Here is a 13,021-nt window from a genome sequence, read left to right as displayed (position 1 = left end):
AAAGCATAACTAATAAAGCAGTTCATGTTTTGTTGTGTGTTCTTCCAAAGCCTAGTTGATCAGCTTGTCATCAGGAGGAAGAGAGGAAGAATTTACAGTCATGCTGCATACCAGCGAGCCAGTCTCAGCAGCTCCCAGCCCCTGCTTCATCCTGGTGTCTCCTCCAGGACACTTAATGGCTTTTGAGTTTCCACTTAGGCATATAGTGTTGTGAACGAGTGGATAAAGAATGAGAAGTGACATGGTCACATTTTAAAATATTCTAATTTTTTATTTTAGGAGACAGAAAATGGTCTAAGTAGAGACATAATTTTTGATCTTGATGAATTGTCACAATTACACAAGCTGACGACATGTTAGAAATGAATCTTCTTGACACTGTTCAAATGTGAAAAATTCACACACAAAATAAATGCTGGATTTGGAATTAGAATCCACTCTAACAATCATTATTTCCCCTGGTTTAGTTCAACAACACTACAAGTCTCAGAACCTTTGCTTGTAAAATGGAAACAATAATAGTAATTGTGTCTCAGCATTGCTTTGTGTGTTACATGAACCTAGAAAAAATTTTAACAGAGTGAATAATTAAAAGTAAAGCCTCAAAACTATTAGTTTCATATGAAAAAACCAAACATCTATAAATAAAATAGTCTGTGGATGAGAACAATGGTTCCATAAAGGCAAATACCAGATATTTAAAATCTGGATCAAAATTAACTTAAAGGATAATACACTTCATAGAGCATTCACCAGAACAGTATGGTTAAAAATATAGTGAAAAAAAGTGTCAAGATGTCAAGTGCCAAGGTTAATGTTCTAATAAGACATCAGGTAAACCCCAAGAAGCTTTGAGATTAAACCCAGAGGCTTATTTCAAGAGATCATGAAGAAAACCATTCATGACTGTCTCACGAATTTTCTAGCATTACTATGGGAGACAAAAGAGCTCACTTGCAGTGTGGCAGCAGAAGGGAGATCTGCATGCACAGTGAGAGAAGTTTAGCAACAAAATGTTTGCAGACAGTACTGAGCTTGACCTGCTGTCACTATGTCAAAACTACATTCTGAGGATCTCCTTCATTTGGGGACACTCAGGTTATAAAGCAATGAACAAAACTCATGTCCAAGAAGAGAGGCCAGGCATCTGGGAAGCTGTGTTCCAAATGGCTTTTCACCATCAACTGGGGCAGTGACATGGACAGAAAGAAAATGACTCAAGAGACGATAGAAAAGTGGAAATTCCTGAAGGTGGGATGTATATGGTATCTGGACAAGTAAGGTGCATCTTGAAAGCCAGGTAACGCAGAGTGGGGCTGAATAGTCAGCTCAATAACTAGGAACATGAGCTGCTCTTACAGAGAGACTAGGGCTCACTTCCTAGCACCCATGTGGCAACTGACGACTGTGAGCAGCTCCAGCTCTGAGGCATCCAGAATACTCTTCTGACCTTCACGGTCATGCAAGCATGTGATGCACTTACATAATACATACAATCAAAACACTCAAACACATAAAATAAAAAAGAGGTGATTTCTTTAAAAAAAAAAGAAAGAAAGAATGTACAGGTATTAAGTTGGGAGGCTGTATAGAAGGAAGGATGTTTCTGGAACAGCGTACACCAATGAAAGCTATGTGATCGAAAATGTTCAGTTTATCTGAAAGGCCAGCATGGCCAAAAAGAAAGAAGAATCAATTATGCAGTCTTTTACTTCCAATTGATGTGAAGGTATTAGAGTTTAAATATAAAATGCCTCCTGGAGACTTAAGTTGCAAATATTTAGTCCCCAGATGGTGGCACTATTTGGATACTCTAAAATCTTTAAGATGTGGGAGTTAAGTGGAGGAATTAGGTTATTGGGGAGAAGCCTTAGGGATATCTTACCCTGGCCCTTTCCTCTTGTGCTCTGCTTCTTGTCCATAGACGAAATAAAAAAGCTTCCACATTCCTCCTGCACTATGCTTTTCTGCCCAACTGCACTGAGATCAGCAATCATGGACTGAACCCTCAGAAACCCTGAGTAAAAATCAGTCTTTCTTCCTACAAATTGTTTTCATCAGCTGCTTATTTGGTCAAGAGTGATGAAATAAGTAACTAATACAAAAGGGCCTGGGTCTCCCAGCTGAGAATTCAATTATGAGATTTTGCCTGGGTGTCAGATAAAATTTTTGACACACCTCTTTGTTGACAAGCCAGTACTTGGATAGTCTTGGTATTCATGAAGCAGAAATATTGATAAAATCAGATACAGAGAATGGTGAGAGATCTTAATTTCTGTCTTCCTTTATTCTTTTTCTACCCTAGAAATACCCTTAGGGTTCATGTGTTCTAGAAGAAGAAAAGATTCATCCTCTTCCTAGTTTGCCTGCAGTTCAGCAGGTATTCTCTGCAGTCAGAGAAGACTTCCTGACCTACTGTCATTCAGCACAGAAGTTAAGGGCTCATACTGGTGACATACAACCACATTTTCCCCCTTTGAGACACTGTTAGACCAACTGCCTATTGTTCATTTATAAAAATGTCACTGCAAGGAGCATGCCTACTAGAGAATGCGCATGTGAATGGACTGAAGACTCTAAAGCTCTTCTCATTCCTTATGAATGGCAAACTAGTTCCAGGAAATGATTTGAGACCAATAATTATTGACATTAATCTTACCCACTTCCTGTGAGATGGTAGTATTTGAATGTCCTAGGGCCCTGTGAGTGAGTTTCTAGACAGATTATAACAATCCAGGTTGGAAAATGAAAAAATAAGAAATATGTAAATAAAACAGAGTTCGAAAGCATATATAGTCATAGAACAGGAAAATAAAAAAGGGTGAATCATGGGTAGACTCTCTGTCACTAACATGGAGACAAAGAAAGTTTATTTAGGCCATTATGAATTTGAATACCCAAAGATCATACTGTTGAGTTGCCTAAAAGCAAATGTATTTTGAAGGCTAACACTTGAAATGCAGTTTGAAGATTCAGGTTACCTCGATTAAAGATAATGACACAACTAAACTCTATATCATGAGAAGATCCAGGAGTCCATTATCTGGAGGCTACATGGAAGAAGGAGCTCCAAGAAACAATGCCACTGGAAGGAGAGAAGAAACAATCAACAATATTAAATCATCAAGAGTGTTTAGTGGGCCAAGGCCTGAAAACACACCCATTGGATGTAGGAATGAACAAGTATTGGTAGACACAATAAAGGAATTATTTTGACAGAGCAGAAGGAGCTTGATTTCTAGGGCCTGAGAATGGATGGCATGTATGAAAATAAAGTTGAGAGCCACTGCCTTGGATTTGGGGACCCACTGGCGGAATAACTGGTTATGATTCTCCAAAATATGGAGGAATGACACAGCACCTTTTGCTACCCAAGACACAGCGTCAGGGATGGCAGATTTTTTCACGAACACAGTAAGCCAGATCAAACTGAAATGCAAAAGTAACAGTTTTGAATACCCACCCCTATCCACCAGACCCTGCAAGCTACTAGCCCAATCCTGTAACCTCAGTGGAACTCTGAACCACAGCTTGCTACAGCACAGAGAGGACCAAGAGGTGAGTTAACAGTCACCCGGTGAGACACACCACTCTCGAGGACCTCCATAGTGGGGCAAAACCCTGGATCCCTTCCTCAAGTGCCTCAGCTTTTCTATTAAGTCAGCAGGAGAGTTTCCTATAGGAAGGATGCCCCAATACCCACTCCCATCCACCAGATCCCACAAGCTACTATCTCATCCTGTCCCCAAACTCACCTATCCTCCTGCAACCTCAGTGAAACTCTGAAACACAGCTTGCTACAATACAGAGAGGACCAAGAGGTGAGTGACCAGCCACCCAGCATGACAACCCCACTATCTAGGACCTCCATAGTAGGGCAAAACCCCGAGCCCTACCCCATCTGCCTCAACTTCTCAAGCCAGCCAGGCAGAAAGCTTCCTGCTGAGAGGACCAAGAAAGGAGAACCAAGAAAGGAACTCTAAAGTACAAACTGTGACTGCACAGAGTGGACCAATAGAGCAAACCAGGAGAGCAGACCAAGACAGCAGGCTGAGAAAGACTCCAGTGTCTCCCTGAGACACAGATATTGACACTATAGAGCAGACCAAGAACAATTCCCAAAGACTCAGACAGTCACTGCAAGGATTGAACCAAGAAGCAAAAATACTGCCAGCATCAACCGAAGGAAGAGATGGGTAGGCGTCAATGCAAGAATTCATCCAAACACCTAAATAGCAACATGGTAACACCAGAACCCAGTGGTCACACAACAGGAAGACTTGACCATCCTAACCCAAAAGAAACAGAAGAAAACAATTTTAAACATAACTTTAAGAAGATGATGGAGACCTTTAAAGGGGAAATGAAAAACTCCCTTAAAGAAATGGAGGAAAAGACAAACAAAAAAATTGGAAGAAATTAATAAATCTCTCAGAGAAACCCAAGAAAACTAAGAAAAAAACAATCAAACAGGTGAAGCAGTTTAAGACTTGAAGACTTAAAAAGAGGCAATAAAGAAAATACAAACTGAGGGAATTCTGGATATTGAAAATCTGAGTAAACAAACAAGAACTACAAAGGCAAGTATAGTCAACAGAACACAAGAGATGGGAGAGAAAATCTCAGGTGGTGAGAATACTATAGAGGAAATTGATTCATTGGTCAAAGAAAACATTAAATCCAACAAATTCTTAACACAAATCCAGGAAATCTGGGACGCCATGAAAAAAAAAAAAACCTAATAATAGGGATAGTAAAAGGAGAAGAACTCCAGCTCAAAGGCACAGAAAATATACTTTCCCAACCTTCCCCATGAAGGTACAACAAGCTTACAGAACACCAAATAGACTGAATCAAAAAAAGTCCTCTCACTATAAAATAATCAAAATACAAAGTATACAGAATAAAGAAAGAATATTAAAAGTGGCAAAGGAAAAACTCAAGTAACATATAAAGGTAGATTTATCAGAATTACACCCAACTTCTCAATGGAAACAATGAAAGCCAGAAAGTCCTGGGCTACAGACACTAAAAGACCATGGATGCAAGCCCAGACTACTATACCCAGGAAAGCTTTCAATCACCATTGATGGAGAAAATAAGATAGTCCGTAGCAAGATCAGCTTTAAACAATACATATCCACAAACCCAGCCCTATAGAAGGTACTAGAAGGAAACTCCCAACCCAAGAAAGCTAACTGCACCCATATATCACAGAAAACAGATAACCTCCCACCACCAAAACCCAACTTTCTGGGTCCAGGATTTATCTAGCATTCACCAACCTCAGGTGAAGATCTGATGGGAGTAGATCACTTCTTTCTTACTGAAGCTTTCTCCTTTCTGCTGCTGGCATGATGGCTGAAATGAGGCTCTCTCACACACAAAAAAAGATATCCTTGCTCTGGATAATTCAATTTGTTTTAGGTTTTAGTGACTTTTTATAGGTTCCATGACCCCTTCTGTGCATTAGGGTTTTCTGGGCTATACCTGATCACAGACTGATTTTTTATACCAAATTCTATTTGCAGAATAGGTTTATCAAATGGCATAGGTAAAGGCCCTCAAATCCTTTAATATATTTGCTGTCCAAAGGAAAGAGCTGCTTGTTTCAAAGCTAATATGAATACATTTAGAAATTGTGAAAGTTACACCCTTGAATACATTTTAATATAATCCATAGGAAAGGATAAAGGAAGAAGAATATGGGAGAAAAGAGAAGAAAGGACAGAGAAAAGAATGGAAAGGGGAATGGCAGGGGAGAGAAGGGGGAGGGAGGAGAGAAGAGTCTTTGTTAGTTACTTTACTGTTGTGATAAAACACCTGATCAAGACAACCTACAGAAGGAAGGGTTTACTTGGACTTACAGTTCCAGGGGATAGAGTCCATTGGGCCAGGGATTCATGGCAGCAGGCAGGAGTTATGGTAAAAGGAACAGCTGAGAACTCACATCTCTTCAATGTAGCCATACCTCCTAGGCCTCCCCAAACATCCCCCAAACAACATCGCCAACTGTGGACCAAGTATCCAAATGCCCAAGACTATTTCTTTTCTTCTTTTTTCAAGACAGGGTTTCTCTGTAGCTTTGGAACCTGTCTCGAACTCAGAGATTTGCCTGGCTCTGCCTCCCAAGAGGTGGGATTAAAGGCAGGCACCACCACCACCTAGCCCCAAGACTATTTCAAATCACCCTGTCTGTGGTGATATTTAGGGGAAAGTTACCTAACCTAACCCAAGCACATAACTCAGACTTACTCCCCCTTCCCTGAAATCTTAGGGACATGCGTGCATGTGAATATAATTTCTCCTCCTCTACTTGTGGGCTGGATGTCTTAACTAAAGGTGGTCCAGAGCAAATTTGTCACAAACAGTAGAACCATTATAAGGCCAAATGGCTCTGCATCCTCCTTTGCTCTGCAGTGAAATTCTAAAGCCAAGGCAGCTTGAAGGCCACAGCATTGACCATTGACATTCTAAGAGAGCCAAGCTCTAACCCTACGTTGGCTGCTGGAGACCTCCTGTTTCCCTCAGGATGTTTTCTCGGCTGTGGAAGGAAAACACCGAGCTATGAAAGTAATCACCATGCAAGTTTGGTAATGGTACTAGTTTTTCATATCATAGGCACTGAATTACTATTTATAAAAACTCTTAAGAAAATGAAAGAAATTCGGGAGTGGTTTTTGTAGTTATCAAATTTATCTGAGGATCGTTTTTTCCTCAGTGCTGTGTTCTACTTCAAGGAAATAATAGTAGCCACTCTTATGGTTGGGATATGCAGGACTCACCCGACTCACACACAAAGAAGCTCATGTGTTAAAGGCAAGGTTGCCAGTTGATGAAGATTTGGAGATGTTATTGAATCATAAGGGCTCTGACTCCATTAATGGATCAACTCACTGATGCAGTCACAGCCAAAGGAATTTTAGGAACCTACATCCCAGTTGGAAGAAGCATACACTAGTGGAATGATATGGCTTGTCTCAGACTCTCACTTTCTTCTATTTCCTTATTATTATGAGGCGAGCATCTCTGTTGTGTCTACAATGACTCCTGCCTTATCTCAAACCCAAAGCAATAGAGTCAGAGAACCTCTGAAAAAAACTATAAAACCATGCCTAAAATCTCTGAAATCATGAGCTGAAATGAGAATATTTCTCCTCAAGTCATTTTCCTTGGGGGTTTTGTCGCAGTGATATAAAGCTAACTAACACAGGCACTTCAGAGACGATCTCAAGTAGGTATTGGCAAGTCCCACCAATTTCTTCCAAACAAAGGTCATTAGTTGTGGTCTCAAGGTTGTAACAAGCTCTATGGGGTCTTATCATTGGAAGGATGCTTCAGTTTAAATGGCTTCACAACTCTGCAAGGCAGTAAGTCAAGTGCGCCACATATAATACACCAAGGAACAGTGGGAACTTCAGGAAAGTCAAAAGGAACTCGTTTTAGTGTAGATCATACTTAGTTTTACTTGATTGGTGCCTTCTAGGAATTCAGGTCTTGCGCTATTGGAATTTCTATTATAAAAGCAGCCAGAAATTGGGTTTCATGTAAAATCTCATTCTTTTTTAAATTTCTAGACAAATAGAAATATTAAAGCTATCCCACTGACCTTTAAACAAAATTAGACCACCTCGGTAGAGTGGGTGAAAGACAACCACAGTCTGGACACGAGTGGGAGTCATTATAATGAGCAAATACTTGGTGGAGTAGAGAGAGAGAGAGACAGAGAGAGAGAGAGAGAGAAAGAGAGAGAGAGAGAGAGAGAGAGAGAGAGAGCAGTTCATGTGCTGTGGAGAGAAGCAGAACTGAAAGAGCGAAGACGGTGAGGAACAGCTGGCCTGTGGCCACTCAGGGCCACGTTGCAGCCGGGATCTGTGTTGAGATGTCCATAGCCCATGTTGCCCTCAAAGGCCACACAGATGCCAGGAGACTGGACTTTTGCCTGTGGTCCTGTTGGTGTCTGAGGGTCATGCCTCCACTGGGGCCATGCAGATCTGGGTGGCCTGCTCTGGAACCTGGGGCCATGGTGTCAGGGTTTGTGGTCCAGCTGCAGCTGGGGTCTGTGTTGATGCCCATGGCCTATGTTACTACCAGGGGCTGTATGAATCATTTATGTTGAAATCAGAGGGCCATGCTGAGCCAGCCCCACCCTTTACAGTCCCTGCCTGGCTGCTACAGTGGGAGAGCTGGCGTCACACTTGGAAAAGCTGACCCCATCCCTCTCTTGAGGGGTTGGTCCTGGTGGAAGCCTAGACTGATCACCTTAGCTACCACCCAGGCCCCACATCCAACACTTCGAAATAGCACCAACATCTACCCTAGCTATGACATGCTGGAACACATGAAGGGGCTGATGCTGTGAAACCATAACCACAGGATCTCCATGACTCAGAGCAATAGCAGGACATCTGAGAGGAATTTTGGTGAGGGTTCAGTGACGATAGTGTATCAGAAGTCAGAGTCCTTGGACTACCAACAACTCATTGCAATGAGCATTTGCAAGTAAAGCTATTTGGACAAAAGGGTAGATTGTGTGACACACTCAGTTCCCAACGCCACTAAGATGACTGAGGAGGTGATAGGCAGGAATGGAGGAGTGAAGTGTTGTGTTTTGCTTGTTTAATTATTGTTTTTTCAGGGGACCACTGCAAGGGCGAAGGGCAGATATATAGATGGGAAAAGGAATGGGATTGGAGTACATAATGTGAAAGTCCCAAAGAATCAATAAAAAATCATATTAAAAAACTAGACTTCAAGCTAGCTACTAATGTACAAAAAACATTCTAGGATTATTTCTAGCTGATGATTCCAAACAGCACAGAGAGATATTCAAGTTTAATAAATGCACCCGAAAGACTCTAAAGTGATCTGATGCCTCCATTTAGTTATTCAGCCTTGAAAGTCTTGCTGTATATTCTGTAATGAATAGATACACTGCAGCATTACTAAGTCCAGTCATTTTCAAGCATCTTTAGCATCTTGTTTAGTTTGCTATTTTTTTTTCCTGGAAACAGACGGCTGACGGCAGTTATACAATTGTTTGCTGGAACACTCAGCAACTACAGCAATAAGACAGTAAAGATAATATAACTGGCGAAAGGGAAGAGGCCTTGGACAGGCCGTCTGCAGTTCTGAAGCTGAACTGTGAAATCGTTAGGCAGCACTCGTGAGAGCTGGCCAAATGAGTGCACTCCCTCCATCTACAGAAGAGGTGGGTCTAGGCAGCACACCACAGCATCCACTCTGTTTCCCAGCTCTCACTCAGTCTGTGGAAATGCAGAGAGAAGTCCAAGGTAAGGCACAGACAAGTCAGCTGTCCTGGTTATAAGTGAACTCAGTATCCTCCTTCCCTCTCTCGCCTTCTTCTCCATGGACGCTTTCAAAAGCATAAAAGGAGGCCTCAGAAAGAGCTCTCCTTATCCCCAGGAATCCCTGAGAAGCCCCACTGGGATTCTCTCTCCTTCATCAAGCTAGGGACCAGTCCTTCTGTGTCATACTTCCCTCCTTAGCCATGAGAAACTCACCTCTCCCTCCCTAGCACGACTCTACTCCTGAAAGGGAGCCCCACATCCCAGAAAACTGCTTATGTGCACATGTCACCTCGGAAAAGCGTATTCTACAACAGGAGTGAATTGACCTGAGAATCATGGTCACGAGTTCTTTCATTTTAAATGATTCCTCCCTGTAGAGATAGTTCAGGCTTTCTTTCTCAGAAATCTCCGCAGCACACTTGCCTTCCTCTTTGAAGAACAATATAATTATCATGAAGGACAGAGAACAGCATGCAGATTAAATCATAGGTTCTTGGGCTTTCTACAAACCTAGTGCTAAATTGAACAGCACTCAGATGCCCTTTAGCTCACCTTCTAAAATAAGCTTTTTCAAAACTGGGAAGCTTTTCAAATCAGGTACATACCTGACTGAACTCTTCTCTTTTCACTTAACCACTTAGCTCCCATGCCTTATGTTAAGGGGCTCATTAAATTGCCTTATAACCTCTTTATTTTCCTCCAAAATTACCTCTTTTGGCTCTTCCACTGAGCTTCTTTAGTATCTTGCTTGAACAGAGAATAATACACTGGAGCCACTATTGTGATATTTTAAAAATGAAATGTGCCTGTCTCCTTAGACTAGTCCAAGCATCACACTACACTTCAAAGGCTCCTTCCGCAAAGTGAGGGCGGGCTTCTAACTATCACACTTCTCTTCGATTCTTCCCTGCCCATCTCTGTGCCTCTCTGCATCTTCTTCGTCACCCAGTTAACCATCACACATAGTCAGACCCTAAAAGCAAACCTTAGCAGGATGTAAGAAATGTGATGGTGCTTGCTCATTATTGTTCTTAACAGCGTATATGGCTGCACGTCTGCTTATTTACAGTGCTTACTCAGCTAAAGCAAGGAGGTCAGGAAATGTTCAGCTATCTCATCAAGAAAGGGGCTTCAAAGCAGTACTAAAGAATGGAGACATCTTTATTGACACAGACTACAGATACACAGCCTTCTACGGTTACACACTGTTGTTTCTAAGTAACCTGACGCATAAGTAAGGTAAGTTAGATAACCTTTGATCAAATGTTAAAAGTAAAATGTGACACATAGCTCATAAAAACATCTCTCCCCACTCCCGAGAGCTGGCACATTTAACAAGAACTATAGAGGGCTGCCATCATTGCTGTCAGATACAATGTTCTTGTATTCTTTTGGAAAAGGTAGAAAGTGCTTGCTTATGTTTCTACAGCTTGTTTTCTGCAAAATACCACCCAAAGGGATTGATTGTTTAGATGGGAAAGTTTTTAATCTCCATAACACAACCATTTTTGAGTAATGTGGTTTCTAGCTGTCACTGTCTCCGGTTTTCTAGAGAATCTTTTTTCCTTCTAGGGTAATGTTAACAGAATCAACAATGCACATTCTTTCCTTGTTCCCTGGTGAAGCCCTTTAACAACAATCATTTGGTGAAGGACCACAGCAACAACTGCAGGCTTGTCCAGCATGAAGCATCTTCCCAAGCATCTCTCCTACGTGGACTATGTGTGAAATAGAGATGATTATATTGCCAACAAGAAGTTTATTACTTGGAGGTGTGAGTTAGTCAGAAAATTCTCATGCCCTGCATTCTGACCTTAATTACTTCTCTAACAATAGAGATTGACATCACTTTGAAGGGAAGAGTAGAGGCTCATATGTGCTAGTACCTTCTGTCTTAGTAACTGTCTCTGATGCTACGATAAAATACTGTGACTAAAGCAACTTCTGGGGCTTGGGGTTATTTTGGATCATGGTTTAATGTTGTAACTTACCAGTTTAAGTCCATCATTATGCAGCAGTCAAAGAATCAGGCAGAGGCAGCTGGCCACCTGGCATCCATAATCAAGTATCAGGAAGCGATGGGTACACGTTTTCAGCTCACTTTCTGGGTTTTGTGCAGGTCCAGGATTCTAGCTCAGAGAAGGATGCCACCAATGGTTGACAAATCTTCCCACCTCAATTAATGTAATAAAGACAACCTCCCACAGACACGTCCTGAGCTCTATCTGTCAGGTGATTCTAAAGTTCATGAAGTTGATAACTGAGTTTGTTTTTTAATTGAAACAATGGTAAAGTGCTTCCTTATATTCAAGGAACATCAACTGAATAGATACACACATACATACACACACACACACACACACACACATACACATACACACACAAAAGAGAAAGAGAGAATACCTACTATGTAGCATATACTGTATATTCCCACTCTCGTTTTTACATCTTTCTCAATTATTTTCTTTTGCTGTATTCATTAGCATCAACAGCTCATTAAAGTCATGTAAGTGGATATCTTCTGAGTTTCCTGGTGAAGTGGTTGCCAGGCCTATGTTATCTGGAAATATAACGCCTTTAAGGAAAGAGAGATGGAGATCAGTACTTTCAACTGGCAAGCTCACTTTACACGAAGGCATTCGTGAAAAGGATGTTGCATATGGTGACATACTGTCTTGCTGGTATGTCTTATATGTCACAGCTATTGAAAGATCGGTACTTCTTATTTTCAAATAAACTACTTTGTAGGAAATGGAATAGTAAAGTATAAATTTCATCTTGTCTTCTACAAATTATGAATAGAAAAATTTAACACATGAGGGAGCAAATCGGCAACCACATCTGCAATCAATGCAGCAAATTAAAGGAAACTGTAGTGGCTCAGCTGGAAAAACTCCAAGTGTGAGACTAAAGGACAAGGGATGAGTTTGTGTTGAATAAGGAGTGCTAAGCATTGATGATCAATCCTGGGCACTATCTCCTCATTTTACCAAAAGGAGTCTAAAAGAATAAATAATAAATGTCAAGGCTACTGATGCCACAGTACACAAAAGCTATACAGAAATTCCATAAATCTGAAATGTGCAACCTATAAAAGATAGTTCAGGAAAATTACCTTTTGATATATAAACTTTTACCCAGCCGGTATAAGGTGAAATACGAGCTCGTAGTTCTCCAAAAAGCAAGAGTATTGGAGGGGAAGGGGTGATATGGTCAAAATACATGATTCCTTGAAGAAACCGTTTTTATGCAATCAGACACGATACACAATGAATATGAAGAGCAAAAGGACCTTGGAATCTTTAATTATAACTCTAAAATAAATAAAAATAAGTTTAAAATGGGTGTCAAAAGTGTTGTCCCACACTCTTCTTGATTTTATAATCATAGAAAACCATGAACTTGTCAACATAACAGATTGCCATGGAAAGATAATAAGACTGAGACACTGGGCGATCTTTCAACAGGTAATTAACTACAACCAGAGTCCTGGAGGAACCAGAATTCAAGAGATAACAAACTGAATAGTCTCCAATTATTTATATTTCTTTGCATTTTACTGAAATCTTACAGAAAGTATGGGGCAAAGGACAAATTAGAAGGGTCCAAGCTATGGTTAGTTTTGTTTTTTCTTTATAAACCTCTGAGGGATAGGCAAGATTGAGAGCTATATATTTCTTAAGTACTTGAAAGGGTCAACTATTTTTCTA

This window comes from Myodes glareolus, chromosome 14 (assembly GCF_982192425.1).
Source record: "Myodes glareolus chromosome 14, mMyoGla1.1, whole genome shotgun sequence".
Lineage (NCBI taxonomy): Eukaryota > Metazoa > Chordata > Mammalia > Rodentia > Cricetidae > Myodes > Myodes glareolus.
The sequence above is the reverse complement of the archived record's forward strand: the minus strand, read 5'-3'. Positions refer to the sequence as shown.